The sequence below is a fragment of the Microchirus variegatus genome, assembly GCF_963457635.1.
Source record: "Microchirus variegatus genome assembly, chromosome: 5".
NCBI lineage: Eukaryota > Metazoa > Chordata > Actinopteri > Pleuronectiformes > Soleidae > Microchirus > Microchirus variegatus.
Window position 1 is genome coordinate 10,194,832 of NC_139806.1, and position 24,442 is coordinate 10,219,273.

Here is a 24,442-nt window from a genome sequence, read left to right on the forward strand (position 1 = left end):
TTTACACATACGATTTACAAGTAAAGGTTTTCTTGATTTTAATATTGAACAAGAGCATGGTGAGTCAAACTTAAGAATTAGAAAAAGGGATATTTTATTGTTATTTATCACATTCAAGCGTCTAACGCAAATACTTAAACTAGTGCACCTCAAAAAGACAAAATGATGCAAGAACATTCATTTTGTTTTCTACCGATAAATCATTGCTCTCTCTTGGTTTAACGTCTCGATGTTAAATACCGTAGAATTTCTATTAATCTGAAATCATGTCAAATACACACACCCGTTCTCACAGTGGTGCAGGTTAATAATTGTAATCGAGACAATAACACTTTGTAATCTGTATTAGAGATAGTTCTGCCAACGACAGCATATAAATACTCAAATGTAATGAAGTCAATTAACAGTTGAAATCCGAGTCTATACTTCACAGTCTCAAGTAAACATGAAGTTTAGTGTCGGTTTAAATGCCTGCCGCTGCCTCTCGTACATGCTGACGTATGATCTAAGGATGTCCTCCAGTGTATGCGCCTGAAAAAGGAGGCAGAAGAGAAATCTTTGTCACGACACGTTTGATTCCATAACTGTTAAAAGGAGACAAACTTGTTGACTGGTGTCCTTTTAGCAAGACTTCCTCACCTGTGAGGTTTCACAGACGAACGTGTTTCCCCTCACCGCGGTGCCCGTGGTCATGTGGAAGGAGCTGCCTTTGCTGTGGTACGCGGTGATGCGGCTGAACGGGTGCACGACCAGCAGCGTCTGAAAGATTGTGACATGATATGAAGAATAAGAATAATGGAGAGAAAGTGAAGTCTTTTGGGGGCATTGCCTTGTTTTTTCAATAAGGGCACTGCTAAGGTTCTCCAAATCAAAAGTCTTTTTAAATGCATTTTTAACACCGTTTACAATGAAAGTTAACACCAAGGGCACGGCCATAATAGTTTGAATGATATATTTGGAGGATCAGCATGAATTCCAAGCCCTACACTCTTAGAACTAGAACCATATGAGGTTATTCGGCTTGTCCTCATAGGAGAACCCTTTTTGGTTCAGGTGGAACCTTTTTACCAAGAACCCTTATAAAACCATTTATTCAGGTAAGGGGTTTTAAAGTGTTCTCTGGATCAAAATGCTTCTTACTGGAACCATTAGTGTTACCAAGAACACTTGAAAAACCCAGGTAGAACCTCAGCCCTTGTAGAAGAACACTTTTAGAACCCTTATTTCTAAGAGCGTAGAACATCATTTCAAGCAAGAATGTGATCCCAGCACTCAAAACAAAACAAGGAATAAAGTTTTAAAAAAATGCCCTTTTGGCTAAAACGATGATTTCATGTTCCATGTTAGTTCACCAGTTATCACAAGTTAGAAAGTACCAAAAATCACTAATTTACTATAATCTTTAACACTAATTTGTAACTCTTTTACAGGGCATTAAAAGCCCCATTCAGTCAATCTCAAAGGTTATGTCAAATATTTCAAATGCAGTTCTGCTCCAGCACCTTCTCTTATTTCCTAACCCAATGCATTGCAGAGGCTAAACATTATTTACCTTGTTGTCCGCGTCTGTGAGGCTGACACCTTGCTTGCTGATAACAATCAAAACTGTGTTCGGGTAGCTCGGTTCACACGTTTGCTGCAAATGGGAAAAACGCACAGACACAATGAGTGAACATTTCTTCCCACTTTTGAACGCAAACATTGCTTTCACGCCGTCCCGACCGCTCACTTTAACGTGAAAGAAGGCACAGCCGAATGTCGGCCAACTGGAAATGGCTTTCAGGAAGGCAATTTTGGCCTCCTGCACCGTGATGCCACTCTGCTTGTTGTAAGAGGAGATAATGTGCTGCAAGTAGAAGAAAAGGAATATAGTGAAATAGTCTCTTATATTAAAAAAAACAGCTTTTTCCTGGTCCTTCATTTACCTTCTTCCATTCTTCAGTGGACATGATTTTTATCTGGTCGGCAGGAATCAGCTCCTTCAGCATTCTGGGAATCATGACAAACTGTGAGCGGTCTGAGTCTACTTTGCACCTGAACAGCAGCCCAGCCAGAGGGATCATGTCCTCTTTGGTGCAGCTGTGGTATCCCCGCAAGTACTTGGGCAGCTCCTGCATCGGAAAAACACACAACACGGGACGCACGTCTGTAATTTACTGAAAAGCTGTCAACGCGCCACAGAGGAGAGTGCATTCGGTTGTTAGTACCTGTGGGAAATGGAAGGTGAGGTCAGCGACCACATCTTTCCCAGGAGTCACGTTGAACCACAGCTTCCTCTTAAATATCACCAGGAAGGGCATGTTGGCCGGGTTGCCTGGGAGACAGAATAACATTCATTCATTCCCCTGTCCACAACCATTCACACCCAATCTGCATGTTTTTGGACCAGTTGTTACATGAGGGGTTCTTTGGTCACATAAAGTGCATCTAAACTGACAATGCAAGCCAATACTGCACTGTGGTCACACGGTAACATAATGCATGAAAATGCAGATAAATGACATGAGGCGTTACCTTCTCTCGTTTTCTTCACTTTCTTAGGCAAGTCTGACGTCTGCTTTAAACTGTCAAAGAAATATTTCTCCTCCTCCAAGCTGGAGACCTAAGAAGACAGATAAGAAGATAAGAAAACAGTATGATAAATGAAAGAATGGCCCATAGGATCAGGTGCAGTGGCATAAGGGAGAGACTAATGTAGTCTGACTAATACTCATCTCATAAGGAGACATTGTGCAGTTGTCAGTTTTTACAGAGAGTTGTTGTAAATCCTGACGGCTGATCTGATGGCAGGAATGACTTCCTGAATCTGGGAATAACACTTTGAATCTAGTTTTATGGAAAAAACTAATTTAAATCTACAACTTTATTGTCTGAACTGTGATTAACTTGAACAGTCATGCATCGCTGCATTTCTTAACCCTTTAAGATATGCACCAAGAAAAAAGCAAAGGAAAATAATTTCCTTGCATTTTCGTATTATTTTATTTTATTTCCTTATGATAACCATAATGACAATCAATATATATATTTAAAAAAACATTTTTTATTAGACCCTACAGTATTGCAGATACAGGCCTCTACCAAACGGTTGAGACGTCTGTTCATAATAAACCCGGTTTGCATAATTCATAACGTGCAACATTCACAAGTGACATTAAGTGTTAGTGAGTTCAGCTTGATGCAATTTTCAAAGAGATATAGTGACTTAAAGTGTGGTCCTTTAAAGGGTTAAAAGCTGTATTGAAAACAATAACTCAAATGACATCTTTGTCTTTATCTTTGGAATATCAGCCACCATCACCTTGTTTGGTGTTTTCAGGAAGAGACCGTATCCATCACCTGAGCTCAGTCTGAGATGAGAGGCAATGCTGTGGCACAGGTCTTTGTTTGATGTTGTTGACGTTACCTCGAATATCTGGACAAGAGCAAAAGGCAATGAGAGGAACACAGAAAGTGATTCATTTTGACTGAAAACAAAGGAGCGCCTATGAAGATTCGCTGCTGCTGTATACACACAAATGCTCCCTCAGTCGTGTCTAATACTTACTTCACTCGTTTCATTTGGGAAATGAATTTTGTGGAAGATCTGGGTGCTGTTCTGTTGGACGGCGTCCACCTCAACCTGATGGGGAGGAAGCTTCCTTGGCTCCTTCCTGAGGGAACAAATCACTCAGATAAATTAATATTACACACACAAACACACCCGAGAAGAAGAAAATCATATAAAATGAATTCAAATAGAATTCTTTTCAAAGTCAACAGTGATTACATTTCAGTTTCCAGTACTTTCTGATTAGGAGAGTTTTAGAGGTTCATAAAATGAAATTCAAAACTCTATTTAGACCCTTTTAAACATGGCATATAGGTTTTAATCTAATGTCATTTTTTCTTCCAGGAATTAAAGATTACATGGGAATTGTTCATGTACCTTTTCTGGTCGCAGATAAGAGGCATAAAATAAAAGTGAAACGCTGACTGCGGTTCACTTGTCAGCACTGAGTGCCATTAACAGCAAAGGTTATTCATCTGCACACAGAACATTTGTGTTTTGAGTAGCAACAGTGTTCGCTGCAGGTTGAGATGGAAGTTTGGACAAAACCTCCAGCAGCACAAATCCACTGTCATAACAACTTCACTTTCGACGTGCGTAAAGTCGAACGCCATAATACAGAATAGCTCAATAGCAAATCCTACATCTCTTTGTCTTCACCACACTCTGCGTTTAAAGCACCAGTGTGTAACTTTTAGCATTATCCTGGCTCTGTTTGATCTTCATGAACCAAAATGATGTAACAATATTTGTATGCTGCGTCCTCTGAAAACAGACTCTGTGAAGCAAAACTATCACACCAGCCTAAGGGAGCGTTTGCTTGTATACAGCAGCAGCAGCGCAAAAGTGGGGCAGGTACAAGAAGCATTTATCCTGTCAAACTGCCGAATAACCCGAATAACTTCATGTCCGAGACTTTTCTTTGTGTTTTCAGTCCTACTCCAGCCTGCTTGCAGCTGCCTCACTTTACTATTGCAATGTTGCCGTTGCTTCGGTCTCAAATCACTTCCTGTGTGCTGTGCAGGAATGTCGCCTGGCAACATGTAACAGACAAGTTGAGCCACTGATGAAATGGAATCCCTCTGGGTTTTTTTGTCTTCTGTTGTCTGTTACATGGTTTTATTTGTGCTGCTGCATTTTTTTTGACCAAGTCTTTCTTGACAAATTTTCAATGGGACCTTTTCCTGGTTAAATAAAAGTTGAATAAAAACAAAACAATAAAATAAACAGGCATTTCGGTTTATATAAACCAGCCTGGGGGATAGAAGTTGGGACTCTGCTGTTATTATAGTCAACAAGTCGTGTTTCCAATATTGATTTACAAACTTAATTCCACATTTTATGAAACTACACATTACACAGGACGCTGTGATGTGATCTATGAGTTTCTGTACAGTACCTGCACATCTCCTGCACCCTCTGCAGGCACACCGCAGCCAGCGGGGCTCTGGGCCGCGACTCCAGGAAGCACTGAGCGTGTTTCATCAAATTGGGACTGGGCGGGAACAAGCCCGAGCACAGCCACATCAGCTCCCACCCTCGCTCCACGCTCAACCTGACGGTGAGGGAGAGGGAGAGAAGGTCACGGATCACGAGTATGGTCAGAGGATATTTGAGATTTTTCTTTGAAATTCTTTAAAATACAATAACACAAACACTGAACGGGGACGCACCGGTTGTTGTTGCCGGTCATCTGTCTCATAATTTGGCAGTAGATCTCATCCTGCAGGGCTTCATGCTGTGTGGCCGCACCAAAGATCTGGTCAGTCAGCTCCACGGGGCTGCGAGCAAGTTTAATGGGGTAGTCCCCCATATATTTCAGGACGGGTAGCAGCTTAGGTCAAGGACTCACACACTCTGTATGGAGATTCAGATTAGATATGGACTCGGTAAGATTGCCATGAGAATAATAGGGAAGGAAGAACACCAACCCCTTCAAATTTTATATATATATGTATACATATATATATATATATATATAGAGTCTAGTATATTTTCATTCATTATTTTAATAATGCAATAATGTTATAATAAGTGTATTTTCTTTTCTATTTATCTCATGTAATTAAAGGTGCCATATGTAAGAATGTGGCCAAAAACAGTTACTACATTCAAATTCAAAACACCGAGGTCTTTTAGGTTTCGTTTTCTGACCTTACTGGCAACCCGTGGTTACTCGGCAGCTGAGACTCTACTGACTGCAACGATTGGTAGACGGCGGTAGGTGTCGCCACATGCCAAAACCTGATTTCAAAACATAAACATGATTTGCAGTCTGCAAAATATATTTTTTAAAGCAAATATTTTGGCTGTACTGTTGTTGTTGGTGAGTTCAGTTTGTTATATGAACATTATTCCTGAGTCTCTGTGACATATTAGGAGGATTTTATGGCCAGTTGCTTTAGATTTATTACATAATGCACCTTTAACTGTGAAATATGCCACTTATTTATTAATTGTGATTCATCAAAATGCAGCGCCACTGAGCCTAAAACAAATCTCCCCTCTGGGAAAATAAAGCACATCATATTGTATCGTATCACCTTCCACATTCGTATTATAAAATGTACAGATTATTTAGAAACTGGTGAATAATAGAGTGTTGAAGTGATTCAAATCTGAAGTGACTAGAAGAGGTAGGTTTTATCAAGATCAGTGGTGGGCCAACATTTTATCCAACTACCACCAGAGAAAATATGGAGCATTATCACCAACCTTAAAAACACAGTGGTGTAAACGGGCCGAGCAAAGTCAGCTACCGACTTCTCACAGGAGGCAGATAGATTTATTCCCAATAAGATAAGCTGACTAGTTATTGTTATTCTACACAGTACAGCTCCATTCACAAACCCAGAGAACAGTATTTCTGATTTCCCTCCGAGTACCACCAGAGGAAGCTCACTTTGAGAAGCAAGGATCTAGATTAAGATTGTGTGAGGAAATGAAAACAATAAAATCCTAGTTTCAAAGGATATCAGTGGAGGCGTTGCAGGCCAAAATGTTGAGTTCAGTGTTGCTGACCAGAGTCTTCAGCAGTGGCCGCTTCAGAGGCTCTCTTGAATAAACCCACAGTTTCTCTTTACTCAGGCCTTTGACTGCGCCATGTCGGCCATCTTTACCCGCAGGCCTACATCAGAGCAGGAAAATCAAACACGCTTCATGAGTGTTTGTGCTGTGGACTATTGTCAAAGACTTGGAAAAACTTGGAGCTCATTAAATGTTATTACCTGAAGTTCTCAAGCGCGAAGTCCTTTAATGAGACCTGCACCACTGATTCATCCCTCTGGGGGGCGCTTTGAACGGGTAAATGTTTCTTCACGCCTGGACTGAGCAGTTCCTGAGGACCAGAGGCAGAGACATGTGACTTAGACATAGACATGGATCCAGTGCTGTAGTGTTGGTATCATACAATTAAGTTTACGTCTCCATTATATTATAAAACAGGCTTACATGTGCACATCAAACCATATATGGTGATTCTGTTTATAGTTTGGTTTGGTATGTTTATATTTGGGATTTGGTTTGTTGCGCCACACACTGCCACCCGCCCCAATATCACAGCATTACTCAGTGAGCGGAAAGTGGCAAGGAAGTTAAAGAAAGATATGCTGGTGTTGATACTTTTTCTCCTGGCACTGTACATAGTACGGCAACAACCTTCACAATATTATAGAGAGAAGAGAAACAAAAAAAACTGTGCGGCCATCTGCCTCGGCCGGTTGGGGTGAAAGGAAAAATGGGGGACAGAATGGAGACAATAATACGTCATGTTTATGCAGCCCACTATTGCTGTCTCATCTTCTCATGTGCTAATTCTCCACTGCTATGACTGCAGAAACACAGTGCAACACCACACTCTTAGAAATAAGGGTTCCAAAAGGGTCCTTCTACAAGGGCTGAGGTTCTACCTGGAACCATTTGCCTTTCCTGAAGAAAGCGGTTTTCAAGGGTTCTTGGTAACACTAATGGTTCCAGTAAGAAGCATTTTGATCCAGAGAACCCTTTAAAACCCCTTTCCTGAATAAAAGGTTTTAAAAGGGTTCTTGGTGGAACCCTCCAAAAGGTTTCCAGGTGGAGATTCTACCTGGAGCCAAAAAGGGTTCTCCTATGAGGACAAGCTGAAGAACCTTATATGGTTCTACTTAGCACTTGCAGGTGTAAGCTCCTTCCTCGTATTCATCATCAGTGACCATTATAAGCATTAAATGTCGCTGTGTTGTACACATTTTACATATATCTTTAACATATAGTGCATCATATTTACACCTTTGCGCTGTTACAATAGAAACATGTGTTGCTACATCAAACATAACCACAACTAAGGAGAACGTACCAGCATTTTTTCAGTAGGCCTGGTGAGAATGGGAAGAAACTGCACTGTTTCCTTAAGGACAAGACCGGAATCACCGGACATCTGGTTAGTGGCTCTGATCCAGTCCTCCTCGGTAGAATAACCTTCATCTTTTACTAGCAGCAGCAGGTCACCTTGTCTACAAGCCAGGAACATGGGGTCGTCTGCAGGAAAGAAGTGTTTTAGTGCATATCGGTGAACTTGGGCACTACCGTTCAAAAGTTTGGGGTCACCTATATAGTTTTTTTTGTGTTTTCGATTAAAAGGAAAACACTTTTATTCATCAAAAGAGTTGCAAAAAGAATAGAAAAAACAGTCTAAGCGTTGACAAGATTAGAAATAATGATTTTTCTTTCGTCAAACAACCAGCAAAACTGTTTTCAGGGGTTTCAAGGGTTTTCTAATCATCCAATTGCCTTCTGGAGAGATGGTTGCTGGAAATGGGCCTCTATACACCTATGTGCATATTCCATAAAAAAACAGACGTTTGCAGCGAGAATAGTCGTTTACCACATTAACAATGTATAGAGTGTATTTCTGATTCATTTAATGTTATATTCAATGAAAAAAAGTGATTTTCCTACTTTTGAACGGTAGTGTATGTGTTTATGTTGTCTACTGTGAGTGTGTGTGTATATACCTGGTCTGCTGAGATGCTGCTTAGCCAGTGCAAACACTGACCGTTGTCTCAGGCCCTCCAGTGTGTTCTCTATAAGCGTAGCAATTTCCACAGCGTCTTCACACTTCAGGACAAAGTCTCCATGCACTGTGGCCAAACTCACCGACTGGGCGTTGGTGTGGTCATCACTAGAAGCATTTTAAATATGCATGTACACTATAGTTATTTTGAAAACACAATACACACATGTGTTCCAAGGGAGTAAATCAAACATAATAATACCTTATCCTTTGGACTTCCTTGACTTCATGGTAAGGAAGCTCCAACAGTGTCTTCCTTCCATCCATAAAGGAGACGCCGCTCCAGTTTACAGCCACAGCAAACCTGTGTTTGGGGAAAGGAGGTCCTATAGGGAGATAATATGACATATTTGAACATAATTTGCCACATTAAATGACAAAAGAGAAATGTGTTTATGCTCAATATGGAAGTCAGATACTTCTATGTGTGAAATCTTGACTAACCTGACGTCATCGTAACGTCATAAAACATGGAGAACTTAAGCGGCCATTTTACTCGAGCACAGTCGACGAATTCTCCTTTGACGAGGTCTCTGCTCTGCTTCCCGGCGACGTAAGGACTCTGCAGTGAAACCAGTGCGTAAGATTCATCGCATCTTTGTTGTTGTTGCTCATACGAAGCCAGACATAAGCAACAACAGCGTGGCACACTGTACCTGTAAAAGAGCCGAGCCAATGAGTTGGATCCATTTGGCCATAGATTTGTTCTCAATGAGCGTGGTGGTGATGCAGCCCTCGACCACCCTCTGGACGTTCTCTTCGCTGTGTGCGGAGCCAAACTGAATGTAATAGTGCTTCACTGCCAGTTGGATATAATCATCCTCCTGAGAAAAAAAAACCATCCGTTTATTGTTCTCTTCAGATTGCATATTGATGTTGTGGTTAGTTCTCAACTTAGTGCTGCTGTTAATGTTATTGACTTGAGAGCTGTGGCAATGCAACCAAATTGAAAAAGAGACATTCTTTGCTTTGCAATTATTATTCATTGTTTCTGTTCACAAAAATAATAAAAGTTATGCACTAAAGCTTAAAGAATTCATTACATATGTTCAATGTAGAAATTGTATTATCTAAACATTAGGACACCCCAGGATTTTTTTTCACATTTCCTGCTATAATCACTATATTATTTTGCCGTTCCAAGCACTGGGACGTGTGTATGATTCTTTAGTTTTAGCTTAAACAAAATGTAAGTTTGCTTCCATAAAATGTTTTAGATCCTGATCTCAAGACTTCACTATTCAGAGGTAAGAAACAGGGTGAAAAACTTAACTGCTTAAAGTGTTATCAGCTGCACTACCGTTCAAAAGCTTGGGGTCACTTAGAAATGTCCTTATTTTAAAAACACTTTTTTTTTCAATGAATATAACATTAAATGAATCCAAAATACACCCTATACATTGTTAATGTGGTAAACGACTATTCTAGCTGCAAATGTCTGGTTTTTAATGGAATATGTACATAGGTGTATAGAGGCCCATTTACAGTGTTCTAATGGTACATTGTGTTTGCTAATCGCGTTAGAAGGCTATTGGATGATTAGAAAACCATTGTGCAATGATGTTAGCACAGCTGAAAACAGTTTTGCTGGTTCTTTGATGAAAGAAAAATCATTATTTCTATTCTTGTCAATGTCTTGACAATATTTTCTATTCATTTTGCAACTCTTTTGATGAATAAAAGTGTGACTTTTAATGGAGATCAAAAAAATTGTATTGGTGACCCCAAACTTTAGAATGGTAGCGTATGTGGTATCAGCGTTTTGTTGTGCTTTACTCACATGAAATGTGAAATATTCTGTAGCTTCAGAAGGAAGTAACGAATATCTGGCAAGATAAAAGCCCAATCCCTGGTTTCCCTGCCGAGCCTCACCTTCTCACTGATGTACTCCTCTGACTTGATTCCCTTGACGACCTGCCGGTAAATGAGATCTGTGCCGATCGTATCTGCTGAGCAGTCGTGCCACGGTGTGAACAGTTCCTTGCGGATGGAGAGACTCCAGTTGGCGTCTTTCTCCTGTTTGCCCCGCCGCCTCATCTCCTGCTCACAATGAGAAACAGCATCCAGCACGTGCTTCCCACAGCTGCCCAAAGACCACATCTGGAGAGGAAAGAACGACACACTTGGAATGAGTGTTGAGGGCGTTCAAGGACGAGTTAAACAAAAAACTTAAATAAAGCTGACCTGATCACAGAAGTTGATGTACAGGGAGAATCCGTAAGTGTCTTTCATATCGGTCTCGTCAGCCACAGCTCGACAGACTTCATCAGACGTGGAGGCTGAGTCCAGATGCAGAGCGACAGTTCGGTCATCCATCAGAGCCACAGACACATCTATGGGCTCTTTGGACTTGGCAGCCTGTCGGTGATTGGAAGTGGAAGGACGACGAGACAGAGAACAATCCAATAAAGTTTGCATAGATTATTTAAATGATTCTGATAAAGCGTCCACAGATTTAAAAATACAACAAAAAAAAAAAACCCAGATGGAATTAATTATTTTTACCTGGAGCTCAATCCAGCACGGCAACTCTTTTCTTCCTCCATTAGCGACTGTACGACGCAGACGCTCAGTGCAATAGGCTCCATAACCACTTGGCCCTCTGCGAACGAAACTCTCCAAATTCTGTGGAGCAAAGTACACAAGAACACAGAAAACATGATGACATGCGTCTTGTTTGTTGATTTTTCATCACGTAGCCTGCATTATGAAAAAAATAATTACTCTTTAAGTGGTAGAAATAAAGTCATAAAACAGTGCATACTGTATTTGTAGTAGAAGAACGGCCAGTTTAAAGGACATGTGGGATGTTCCTTTAATATAATAACATGTAATACATATATACTACCGTTCAAAAGTTTGGGCTCACTTAGAAATGTAGAAAAGCACTTTTTCCAAAGAATATAACATTAAATGAATCATAAATACACTCTATACATTGTTAATGTGGTAAATGACTATTCTAGCTGCAAACGTCTGGTTTTTAATGGAATATGTACATAAGTGTATAGAGGCCCATTTCCAGTGTTCTAATGGTACATTGTGTTTGCTAATTGCGTTAGAAGGCTATTGGATGATTAGAAAACCCTTGAAAACCCTTGTGCAATGATGTTAGCACAGCTGAAAACAGTTTTGCTGGTTCTTTGACGAAAGGGCAACATTATTTTGAATAAAAATCATTATTTCTAATCTTGTCAATGTCTTGACTATAATATTTTCTATTCATTTTGCAACTCTTTTGATGAATAAAAGTGCGAGTTTTAATGGAAAACACAAAAAAATGCATGGGAGACCTCAAACCTTTGAGCGGTAGTGTATAACTCATAATAATCCATTAAAAATAATAAGTGATTTTGATCTTGTAATAATCCATATACGGTTATATTGTTGTAATTTCATTTCCTGACACTTTGTTACATTTTCTGATATTATTTTACTAGTTTTATCATATAAATAAATACACCAGGGCAATGTGACCTGCTGTGTAACACATTCTTACCTTCATTTTAATCTGATTTATAAACATTTTAACTACAAACAGTCTGCCTTTTAAAATGGATCCAAATATTTCCATATATGTCACTATGCAGCGTGCAGGAACACGGGTCTGTTTGTGGAAGTATAAGCGTAAGAATTCTGTTGTACACTGACCTTGATGAATTGGTCTGTTGGAGGGAAGATCCCGAGACAGATGGAGAGGAGGGTCCAGCCCAGCATACGGCTCTTCCTGTTGTTGTTGTTCACCAGCTGCTTACAGATCTGGCAGTAAATCTCATCTCTACACAGGCAGGGGGGGGGGAAACAGGAAATAAAAACACAACTGATGCTGAATGTATTTACAGAGAGAATTCAAATTGCGTCTCCACAGTTAGGTTTTCCCATTTCACTCGTACCGTATGTCTCGTCGCGTCAGAGCGTACCCGACGATGATGTGCACTTTCTCCAGCGACGAAAGAGGCCGATCCAGCGTCGGACCTTCTCCGATCAGAATGTGCCCGTCTTCCGTCACGTTCTCTGGCTGGTGAAGGTGACAACAACAAAGACTATAACATAACATAACACACAGATGTGAATAAAACAAATAAATAACTGATAAGGGATATATAAGTGCTGACCTCCTCAGGTGGAACAGACACTCCTCTGATTGCACCTCTCAGCTTTTTCTTGCCCTTCTTCATTTTTTTCTGTTCAGATAAGGTATAATTATTGTTATGATGCAACAGGAAATTAGCTGTTTATGATAAAACATTACATCAGCATGTCGGACCTGTCAATATAACACAGAATGGAAGAGACAAGGTGTTTCGGAAGCTTTTGCAGTTCTGATTGAAATTCAGCAAATTATTGATTATTTAATGATTTAGAATTACATAATCTTAGAGATTAAGTACTTAGAATTGGCTTGGGATTGGAAAGCTTTATTATCCTGAGATGTGTAAATTAATGAATGCTATCCATTTGTGTTTTAAGAACATGTACAGTGCTTAACAGGTTTGTTTGACCACCTGTCATAAAAATAGGAAAACATCAATATTTTTAATTGAATTGTTGTTTATTTGGCACATAAATAAAGCATAATATTCAGCTACTAAAACAAATGTTTATATTCAGGAATGAAAGTAATTAACTATAATTTGACATCTTAATCAAGAAATAATAATGTGCTTTAGTATTTTTTTTCTTTTTTTTTGTGAAACAGTATGTTTGAAAATTATATTTTAGCATTAAAAATCGAATTTTGATTAAAGAGCTTCTACATACTGGTGTAGTAACCATTACAGAAACATAAGAAATGAGTTTACCAAGGCTGTTAATTAAAGCAAGCTGTGGCATAAACCTTAGATTGGATGGTGGTCTAATAAATAAACAAAAAACAGAGTGCTGACTCCTTCCTTTTCCCAAGTAAATATGATTGCCAATATTCTACAAATCTACTTCTGGTCGAATATTCAACTGCAGCCTCCTGAATGTTACACACTGAACCTTTAAAAGTCTGCAAAGAGTCCTTAATTTTGTATTATTGTGACAACTCTACCTGGTCGAGTCCCATTAAAGAGCTCAGCCTTCTGCTCTGCTTCTGGGCCAACATGTGGCTGGACATTAGAGATATCGTGTCCAGGGATCTCGGCTCGGGGATGTCCTCCATGAAGCGCAGAATGATCCACCACACAGTCAGACATGCCTGCAGAGAAGAGTGACAGGTAAGAAAAACAAACGGAGCATCTTCTTCCCAGAGTTTGACAGTAAGTCTTTAATCACTCACCAGTGCGTCTCCCTCGTCATCGTGGCGCAGCAGGGGCTGCTTGAGTCTCTGGGTGATGTGCTTGTGATTAGCGTTGCCCTGGAAGTGGTGGAGGCTAAATTTAGAGAATGAAAACTCGTCGTTTTCGTCGTCGTACTCGGCGTAATCGTCGTCTTCACTCGACGAGGTGTCCTGCCTCTGCTCAACAGTCAAAGAAATGTCAAAGTTCAGTCAGTGAAATAATCATTAAAGCTATTGATGTCAGTTTAGCAGACTGTGATATAGATTTAAAGTCTAACCTCACGCACTGATTCTTTTTCTTGGACTACTTCCACAGCAGGTGCAGGCAAGAAATGAGTTTCTGAATCCTGTTCCTCATTCTGTAGCTGAGACTCAATGAGTTCTTCCAGTCCTTGCTGAAGCGACACAGCGATTTGGTCCCAGTTCTCATTCTCCAGGTCGGAAAGAGGAAGCCAGTGATGAGTTTGACGGGGGGAGTTCACATTCTTAATATAACAGACCTATTTCTTGATTTATTGACATTTGTATTTGTGTTTATTTCATTTCTAGGTTCTGGACAGTCAGCACTTACAGTCCTCATCTTTTCCACTGCCCTTCTGGCCAGGAATCCTCGGGTGTACGCCTGCAGCAGGATGACGGCCTCTCTCTTTTGCTTCAAGCGTTTCCTCATGAGGTAGCCTCGCACCTACAGTTAACCATCACTCGTTGTCAGTGTATTTCATATGTATAGATTACCCTTTGTTGTTATACTATCCTAATTCTCTTTTAATGTATCCCATCTAAACAAAGATATTATGTGACACATACCTGCGTCTGTATGGTGAGAGCAGCGGCACACTGCTGTTGGTACAGTAACTGGAAAAGAGTGCAAACAAACAATGCATAAGAAAAGAGAAAAACAGAGAATGTACCTGAAGAAGTCAATCAAACAGATGCACGGATGAAACATTAAAGACCTTTTTTCGCTTGCCATCTTCTCTGTTTGCTCTCCAGTGTTTCTGTAACACCACAGCTGCCCTTCGCTTCCTCAGGAAAGACTTTCTGGAACACAGGCAGAACAAGGGCCTTTGGAGGATAATTGTATATGTATTTATCTATAACAATAGAAAAAGTTTCCTATCAATCCTCTCTTGATTTCCACCTGCAATGTGTTTCTGTTCACGATGACCATTAGAAACCGCACCTGTCTTTGTATACGCGCATGAACCTCTGGATCACCACAACTATCCGGCTGAGTTCTTCTTCCCTCCGTCGCTCCAGCAACGCATCGTGAGCATCCTGAAATATAAAATGAAACAGGAGATCCTTGCATTTAGACGCCACGTGGTTCAGGTTCAGGGGTGTTGCAAACGTGCAGGCAAATTAGGCGATTGCCTGTGGCTCCTGAGCTGAAAGAACACCTGATTACACTTATGTTAGAACGCCTTTAGAGTTCATGATGTGCTTTTGTGCACAAGATTGCAGTGGCACCATGGTTGGAAGCCAGAAGTATCTTAAAATTGTCCCTGGTGAAATTATTCCATTCTTATGAGAAACAACTAAATAACCGACTGCTACAGAGTAATATCTGAACAATATTTACTTAAAAGTAAAGAAAATTTATGATATTGTATGAATGTGAAATTAAGACACATAACAATGGTTAAACCAGTATAATCAGAAAATAAACTTTAATTTCTGGGCTGCAAATGCTATTAATGTTTTAATTCTGGTGTTTGGTCCGTTTTCTCCGCCCACAGCCAAGTCACCTAATGCTAATGCTAATGCTGATAAACTCAAAGAAACCAACCCACAACAACCATTTGTGTCAAAAACATACGGCTGCTATGACATATTTCGCAAGTAAGGAAGATAAGCAAGTGAGGAAAAGGAGAGAGGAAAGGACGTGAGGAAACTAAATGAGCGACTAAAATACTAATGGGTAATCTAAACAGGAGGTAAAAGTGAAATAAATCAAAAAAACATAATAGTAACAGATGAAATGTCATGAAATTGACAGTTAAATCAGTACTTAAAATAAATAAGTAAGTAAATAAATGAGGTACTACGAGCAACGACAGATAAGATGAACTAGAACATGATAAAATAATGAATTGTTAATCTGCAGCTGTGTCATCATGTCCATTGTCCTGGCAGAGCTTGGTCTGAATCATACATTCTTGTGTACCTTCAGGAAAATCCGGGTCCTGCCTATTTTCCAATCATCCTTCTTTTCAATCACTCTGTTGCAGATGGCTTCACAGCAGGCAGCAGCTGTCTCCTGCAGGGACAATAAAGAATTCATCAGTGAGCAGGAATAAAATCTCATGACACTTCAAATTCATCCAGGGGGAGACACTAAAGAATTTATTTCTCCACCTGTGCATGATATTCACTGTGGCCATAGATTTTTTTTTTTAAAACATGACAGAGATTGGATGAAAGCAGCAGGTAACAGAGTCAGATATATTCATGACAAAATAGCTGCGTCCTGACTGACTGACAGTTTTGGGGTCGCAGCGCGTCGTCCTCAGGAGAACCCAGTAACGTTTGAGGAACTCCTCAAACGTGTGGAGAATTGGGAATCCTAACTTCCGTATGCGGATGGTGCTCATCATGCCAGAGTACCTCAGCTGAAGCAAACACAGCCGCCTGTCAAACACCTGCAGGAGAGAAGATTAAAGTAGACATATTATACCCTATTTCTACAAGTTAGCCTAGTTCCCTGGTGTCCTAATGAACTTGTCTGTGACATGCTTAGGTCAAAATACCATAAGGATGAAGATGAAGCACCACAGCAGTTCAATCACTCTGCCAAAACAGCCCTGTTCAGAACGCTCGCTTTTGAGTGTCTGTCTCTTTAAACGCAAATGAGACACAGGAAACTACGTCAGCGTCACTGAGGCTCCAGCAGCTAACAGCAGTTAGCATTTGGAAAAGCCATCATTTGCAGACTCTAGCCGGCACATTGCCATTGTCATATATAAAATGTATCCACTGGACAAGTAAATCCTCTGACGCTGGCAGTTTGTGTAGAACTCTGTGCTGCACTGTGCAGACAAGAATAGAACACTTCACCGACTTCCGCTCTTCCGGATACTATTGTCCTCGCCTGCACTCTCACGTTTTTTAGGGAGAAAGCGGAGCTCCGCGAGACAACAATTCCAGGAATGTCTCATTGTGACGTAGCAATGAGTGCGGAAGTCAACATTGCGTGTTTTATCTCCTGTACTTAGACTGAGGAGGACCACAAAAACATGAGTGAGTCATCTTTTTTCACATTTTGCCTACTCATAGGGCCTCCAGAGTCCCAAATATAAGTATTAAAATGATTAAAAAGTTGATTTTGCATAATATGTCTACAGATGTTTAGGACTAAAATAAGTGGTGGACAGATTATTATATTAACCTCAGCATCATGGCAGTTAAAATGATATGTGAATAAATATGACTTTAACAGCTGAGGAAAGCTTCCTGGTTTACACCTGAACACTGGTGATTACACTTTGTGTTAGCAGGTAAACATTTTTGCTCAAATGTGCTCAATTTATTTATGGAACACATTTTTTAGTGTTAGGGCAAAGCATCTTTATTTCAGTAAAGCGAAGTAAGGCCGAAATAGATGAAATTACACAGCAAATATGGCTGTGTTTGAAACTGCAGCGTAGACACTCTGATGTCATCACCTGAGACTCTTTGTCTCTGTTGGGTTTGAAGCAGCGGATGAAGGAAGGCTGACAGGCCGACAGAGCCTTCATGAGGGAGTCCAAGGACTGACGGAACTGACCGCTCAGCGTCGGCGCTTGTTTACGTTTCTCCATCTTGGCCTGCACGGGTGATGGAGACAACATTTCATTGTCACGAACACACTAACAGATCTTAACAAGAGTAAATATTAGAGCTTTGAAACTGCACATAATGCAATTATACAACTCATACCCGCAAAGAACTCTTGGGCGTCAGGATGACCTTGCTGTTTGACATTTTGACCTCACTGGTCGAAAGCTCGGCCTCAAATATCTGATGAAGTAGCTTATTGGTGGACAGTTGAACTGTCTTGATTAAGTCATAGCTGACTGCATCTCTGTTCTTCTCCAGGAAACCTAATCACAAACACACACAAAAGCAAACTATACAGTATATAATCACAAGACTTCATGTTTGAACTTGTAACTCATATGTGACCACTTACCTTTGGAGTCGTAGTAAACAACACCTGCAAAGTGCTGAATCCCAAAGATGGTATCATGTTCACGCTTTGAGCAGACGTAGCTCTTGTTTCCACTGTGCTGCACGTTCATCTTGTTGAGCATCGTGGAATCAGAGCCCTGCAATTCACCGCACTTCAAGTGAGAAGGTATTCATCGATGCGCGATCTAATAGTGAGTGATCGAACAAAGAGCGTAAAAACGCACCTTTGGAAAGTGGCTCTCCTCATCGATCAGAGCCAGCACGTTACAGGGTTTCTCCACCATGAGGTCCAGGACGTTCTGATTGTCGCTGAAGTCGATGTTGTTCCACACAATGTCCTCTTTCAGGTACTCCTTCTGCTCCAGCTTGAAGATATGACTCACAAAGAACTGCTGGAGCCTCTCGTTGGCAAAGTTAATGCACAGCTGCTCAAAGCTGGGAGAAAAATTCAGTTCAGTTACTTTCAAGTTGGGGTTGTATCAGGTATGTTGACACAGATTTGTTTGAGCCAATTTACCTCACCAGTAGACAGAACTTTCATTCTGGAAACATCAGTTTTGTAAAGTGCTCACTTGGGGCGTTGGAGTTGCTACTGCTTTTGTTAAGTTTTTCATACAACAGCATATTCTAACTTGGTGGTGACCCCAAACTTTTTAACGGTAGTGTAAATTTTTAATTTTTGGTCGTGATGTTTCAGTGAGATCGACTTTTACGTCAACAGACTGTGTCTCTTATATGAGTCACTGCAGTTGAGTTGCGATGCACAAAATGTTTGCACCTGTTTGTGGTGAAGTTCTCAAAGCCAAAGATGTCAAGCAGGCCGATGGACTGGTAAGAAGACTTGACCGTGTTGATCAGCTTCTGGTACGTGACACTGTTGATTTTGTCTACGATCCATATGAACAGCTTGTTGTAGATGGCCTGAGAGTTGGGACATAGAGAATATCACAGTTAATTGAGTCCTCTCTGCGCTATATATATATATTTTTTTTTATTATTATTTAAATCGATAAAATGCATTGAGATCGAAAATATCGTTTCCAAGGGTGACCTGGCAAAGGATTAGTGGCTTTTGGTTTGCAAATATGAAGGAACTAAGCCAAGACGAGCAGCAGATCAGCCAATATATATATACTGTATATACATATATATATATATGTATGTATATGTATATCTGTGTACACTAAGAATAATCAGTGACAGTGACAGTGGGGACATATTCAATGTGATCGAATGGTTCCTTCTGTTTCCCTGTAATCCGTATGTTGGACTGTGACTTCATTTTATTTACTTGTAAAACATTTACAGCCCCTTTCATTAGGGGGCCAATAAGGAAATCCATTCCACAACACGCCGATTTACTGCCACCGACTGAGTTTCATTACCTTGACGAAGGCGTCTCTGCAGTCAGCGGCCTGGTCAGAGGTGAGCGGCTTTGTCACTCGCTCTCTGTTGGTCTGAAAGGAACGGTTGGTCAAACTGGTCGCCAGAGAAGACTTCTGCACCTGCGGGAAGAAGACATAAAAACAAACACGTTTTATTGTTTTGTTGAGACGAAAAAGAAAATCTCTTCATACTTGAGGGAACTCACCTCCAGAAGAGATGCTGCCACAGTGAAATGTTTTGACTTGCTGACATCACTGGTTTCCAGGTTATTTTGAGTGGTTGCTAATGGCAACACAAATTCATTATTTTAGTATTACAACGAGATGTTATTCAGAATGTATAATAATTAACTCATTCCGATTTGGTTCTTTTTGTTAAAGAAACTATCTTAAAGGTGCATTATGTAATCAATCTAAAGCAACTGGCCATAAAATCCTCCTAATATGTCACAGAGACTCATGAATAATGTTCATATAACAAACTGAACTCACCAACAACAACAGTACAGCCAAAATATTTGCATTAAAAAAATATATATTTTGCAGACCGCAAATCATGTTTATGTTTTGAAATCAGGTTTTCGCATGTGGCGCCACCTACCGCCATCTACCAATCATTGCAGTCAGTAGAGTCTCAGCTGCCGAGCAACCACGGGTTGCCAGTTACGTCTGAGCTACAATGGCGGAGAAAACGAAACCTAAAACACCTCTGTATTTTTTAATTTGAGTGTAGTAACCGTTTTTGGCCACATCCTTACATATGGCGCCTTTAAGTTATACAGGAAGTATAAAGAGGCTCTTATTAACGCCACATTACACTGTTAAAAAAGTAATAATAATACTTATTACTTCACGTCAAAAGTAATGTTACATTACTAACTATGTTGCTTTTGTAGATGCAATCAAAAGTGACTTAGACTTAGATATGAAGTATTAAGTTACGTACTATTCTGACTTTTTAATAGTGGCATTTGTATGTTTCCTGAATAACTTGCACTAACTCAGTGTTACATAGTTAGTAATTGTAATATTATTACCGTTTTGTACAATTGCGATCCTTTGCTACATTACTTGTTACAAGGTAAGCTCATCATATTACACTTTTACACCACACTAACACTAAAGTTTGAAGACTTCTTGTAAGATGATTCTCAGTTATTCGACTAATTCATCAAATGCATGTTTATTGTGTCGTACGCTCACCCTCAAAGCATACATTCCCCAGGTGTAAAATGGCCGCCAGCAACTTAAAGATGTCGTGACACAGGCTTTCCGAGAAGGTGAGTATTTTCAAGGCAGAATGAATATGTCGGTAATCTTTGGCATCGTCCTTGCTCTCACACGCGACGCAGGCACCCTGCGACACGTAAGAGAGGCTCGGTTTAGATAAGTTACAGAATATAGAGGAACATTTCTGCTGGGTGAGGAGACACAATATCCTGCACATATACCTTAGTGAGAAATTTGTATGCTTTAGCATCCTCCAGGCTCAGAGTTTTCCTCTGCTCTGCTGAGATTCCTGCCAGCATGCAATAAAATATGTGGTAGTTTCGCTCCTCCAGTGCCTGAGGTTGTGGAATAAGAATTAAGTATGATTGTTAACTGAAATATAGCTACAGTGTGTGAAAGGAATAACTCCTGTGATAGGCTGGTAAAAACAAACAGAGATTAGGATTATTTTTCAGGCCCATGAGAGCTGTTTTTTTCCCCTCACAATCACATGTTTATATAAGAAAGAGAGGAGATGGTTGAGTAGATATGGGTTTATAGGTTTAGAGAGTGTGTCAGCTCACTGGAGAGATAAGGACACAGAGGAGTCTCACCTGATGGCAGACACGAGACTTTTCCAGCAGATACTGCTCCACTCGAGCACCTTTGATCAGTCCCTCTTTGGTGAAGAAGATCTCCAAATACTTCCCAAAGCGGCTGGAGTTGTCGTTGTGGATTGTTTTAGCATTTCCAAAAGCTGATGTAAGCACAACACACACGTCACAGCGGATTGCAATCACATACGCATCATTACTATCTAATCTAATTATACACCTTTACGAACATAATTATGGGCAGTATGTTCAAATTCTGCCAATAAACCATGATAAATGTTACTCAGTGGACCTTTAAGTAAGTCATAATGTTATAGGCTCTTTTTTAGTGAGTTAGTGACATTTAGTGGTGAGACTGTAGATTGGAACACACAGATCTTAAGTGGCCTTTGCAGACCAGAGATGTCATTCTTTCTCCTTTCTGTAGTAAGTAAAGTAAGTAAAGGTTCTTTCTAAGGCTGTGAAAATCAAACAATTATGCACCTATAGATACACACTTACGCTACGGTTCAAAAGTTTGGGGTGTAATGGTAAATTCAATTCCTTTGTCTCCGAGCTACAGCTGCCCATCACCCTTTTCCTAACACAGAATACCAGGTCCTTTTGTGTATTCAAATTAGGATGTCCAGACTGAACTTGCACCTTCCTACAACATCAGCAGGGAGTCGACTCCCCGATAACTGCAGTAGACAAAGAGGGGTGATAACACGACCAGGAAAGGCAGACCCCTTTGTCTATTGGAGGAATGCGAAAGGGGGAGTTGCTTAGGTATAAATGTTTCGGTCTCACTATGCTCTGGGCCTTTCTCCAGCTACGACCACTCGTGTGCAGATTGACCTTTTCTTTGCAGAGAAAATAATGAGGTTCGTGAGGCGAGGGAGGGGGCGAGCTACCACGGCCGTAGCAGACGAAGCGGAGAGAGTGGAGGCGGGACTTCCGCTACAAGTAAAGCGACGCTTGATTTGTTCTTTCGCGTTTGTCTGTACAGGCTCCGGTAGAAACATGGCGTCTCGCTGCTAACAGTGGCAATGCAACCGCGGCCCGCGACCATGTTATTTAACATGACTTTTTGAAACACTACGAAAATGAAACAAAAACTATTATACAGCGACTAGACAATGCAGGAGCACATAATATGTATAAAAAAGTGGATTTTGGTTCATATAAACCCATAAATACTACACAGTGTCCCTTAAATGGAAAACACAACAAAAATTGTGACCCCAAACTTTTGAACGGTAGTGTATGGATGCAACATAAACCCTGCTAAATGTGACACACTGCTCATGTGAGCAGCAATGTTACCTTCTAGTATCGGGTTGGACTCGATAATCTGATGCTCCATCGTCTGTTTAGAGAGTTCACCACTGACTGCTGCCAAATACTGCAGGATCAATTTGGTGCTCTCGGTCTTCCCTGCTCCTGTCTCTCCACTGAGGGGGAAAAACAAAAATAAATAATTTATTGATCGTAAAGTATGATGCAATAGCATATATTCTATTCAGGGCTGGTCTATTACGGTTGCTCATCCTGACCTGATGATGCAGCACTGGTTCCTGAGATGCCGTGTCATGTTAAAGTAGCAGGACTCGGCAATGGCAAAGATGTGAGGTGGAAGTTCCCCAAGCTTTTGACCATGGTACAACCTCACCTGCAGGACAACAGGAGGCACACGTGACACACGTCATCCAAGTTTTAATAAAAGGGTTCAGTTTGTGAGTCAAAGATGTGTGCATGTCTCACCTGCTCTGCTGAATAAATAGGGAAATCCTGGTATGGGTTCACTGCAACCAATACTGAACCTATGTAGGTCTACAGAAATGAAAAAAGAGACGTGATTATAGTACAGTAATACATATGTAATATTATGGCAATACCATCTTATTTGCAATGCAATATCCAACGTAAAAAACAGATAATGCAATGTAATATAATTTCTATAGCCCTTTACAACAACCCACAGGCGACCAAAGTGCTTTACAAAATAAAAGCACACAGCATTAATAACACACTGTTTAAAAACTAATTCAAGAAACGCAAATCAAAGCATGAAAATACCAATAAAAACACACAAGAATAAACAGTGAACTAAAAGAATTCAAAGAACAAAAAGAATAAAACTGTCACCGCAATACTGGGTATTAAAAGCCATTCTACAAATAATAGTTGTATATACCATATATATTATATCCAGAGTCAAAGGTTTTATGTGCCAAACAGACCAGGCTCATCCATGCTTTCATCTCCACTATATAATAGGCTTGACTATTCATCTGACATTAGTCCACTTTTAAAGTCTTCACACTGGCTCCCCTCTCAGGTTCTGCCGCTCGTCTACAAATCACTGAATGGTTTAGGCCCAGAATATATTAACGACATATTAAAAGAATATCTCAGGTCAGACGGTCGAGCCCAGAGTTCAAACCAGATATGGTGAAGCATCATTTAGTTGTTATGCTGCACAGAAGTGGAACTGAAAAATGCTTATAAATTCAGGTTTAAAAATCCTCATATGCTTTAAAAAAAAAAAAAATGTTTAAAAAAAATATATATATGTAAGTATATACTATTTGTCCCTTTTTTTTTGGCACTATACTTATCTTTGTTTTTTGAATTTAATTTATCACCTGTCTGTCTGCCTGTCTGCCTATCTATGATTTATATGTACAGCACACCTGGTTTTGGAATTAAGTTTTTTATCATCGTATTCTAGGTCAAAGGTTGTCTTGAGATTGTCAATGGCAATTTATATTCTGCATCATGCGTGTGTGTGTGTGCCTTACATAGATGACTCCCTGTTTGTGACGAAGCTGCAGGTTTCGGAGAAGACCGGCCTCAGTCATGTCCCCCAGTTTGATCATGTCGTCCACGCCCTCCACCGATGTCGGGTGCATGACCTGGAGAGAGGCTTCCTGCTCCTGAGACAGACTCCGCTCCTGAGGGAAAAGCAAGGAGAACAATAATAAATACTATAAAACAAAACGGCTTCATTCATTCATTTGTGACGAGTAGCCAGCAGTAAAGGATGTTTACATTTCCCTCATCGTCCACCAGTAAGCGTTGACCAGATGGTGTAACTTTGACCTTGGCTCCGATGGGTACCCCAGTGACGGAGTCCACCCACACCCAGTCCCCCTGAAAACACACAGAACACAGTAAATATAATATAATATAATCTGATCCCCCACAGTGAAAAGCACA

The 24,442-nt window shown here is 40.4% G+C and overlaps 1 pseudogene across 1 annotated transcript; it reads right to left on the reverse strand.

Moving 5' to 3' along the window:
• Positions 1–435: 435 nt before the first annotated feature.
• On the reverse strand, positions 436–24,370 carry LOC310926772 (unconventional myosin-VIIb-like; annotated as a pseudogene). The gene is made up of 47 exons: positions 24,275–24,370; positions 24,025–24,177; positions 22,985–23,053; positions 22,777–22,892; positions 22,547–22,674; positions 21,242–21,384; positions 20,870–20,983; positions 20,622–20,775; positions 19,625–19,701; positions 19,419–19,538; positions 18,812–18,954; positions 18,258–18,468; positions 18,035–18,170; positions 17,782–17,945; positions 17,529–17,669; positions 16,347–16,505; positions 16,031–16,123; positions 15,047–15,141; positions 14,671–14,904; positions 14,435–14,548; positions 14,142–14,258; positions 13,864–14,040; positions 13,636–13,782; positions 12,716–12,784; positions 12,494–12,618; positions 12,252–12,378; positions 11,106–11,225; positions 10,785–10,958; positions 10,473–10,700; positions 9,257–9,424; positions 9,045–9,162; positions 8,803–8,926; positions 8,542–8,708; positions 7,884–8,065; positions 6,778–6,887; positions 6,526–6,677; positions 5,224–5,377; positions 4,950–5,105; positions 3,548–3,653; positions 3,302–3,415; positions 2,515–2,602; positions 2,208–2,314; positions 1,926–2,111; positions 1,730–1,846; positions 1,553–1,636; positions 640–759; positions 436–531 (listed from the first exon to the last, which is right to left on the reverse strand). The product of its transcript is annotated as an unconventional myosin-VIIb-like (transcript).
• Between the last annotated feature and the right edge of the window lie 72 nt (positions 24,371–24,442).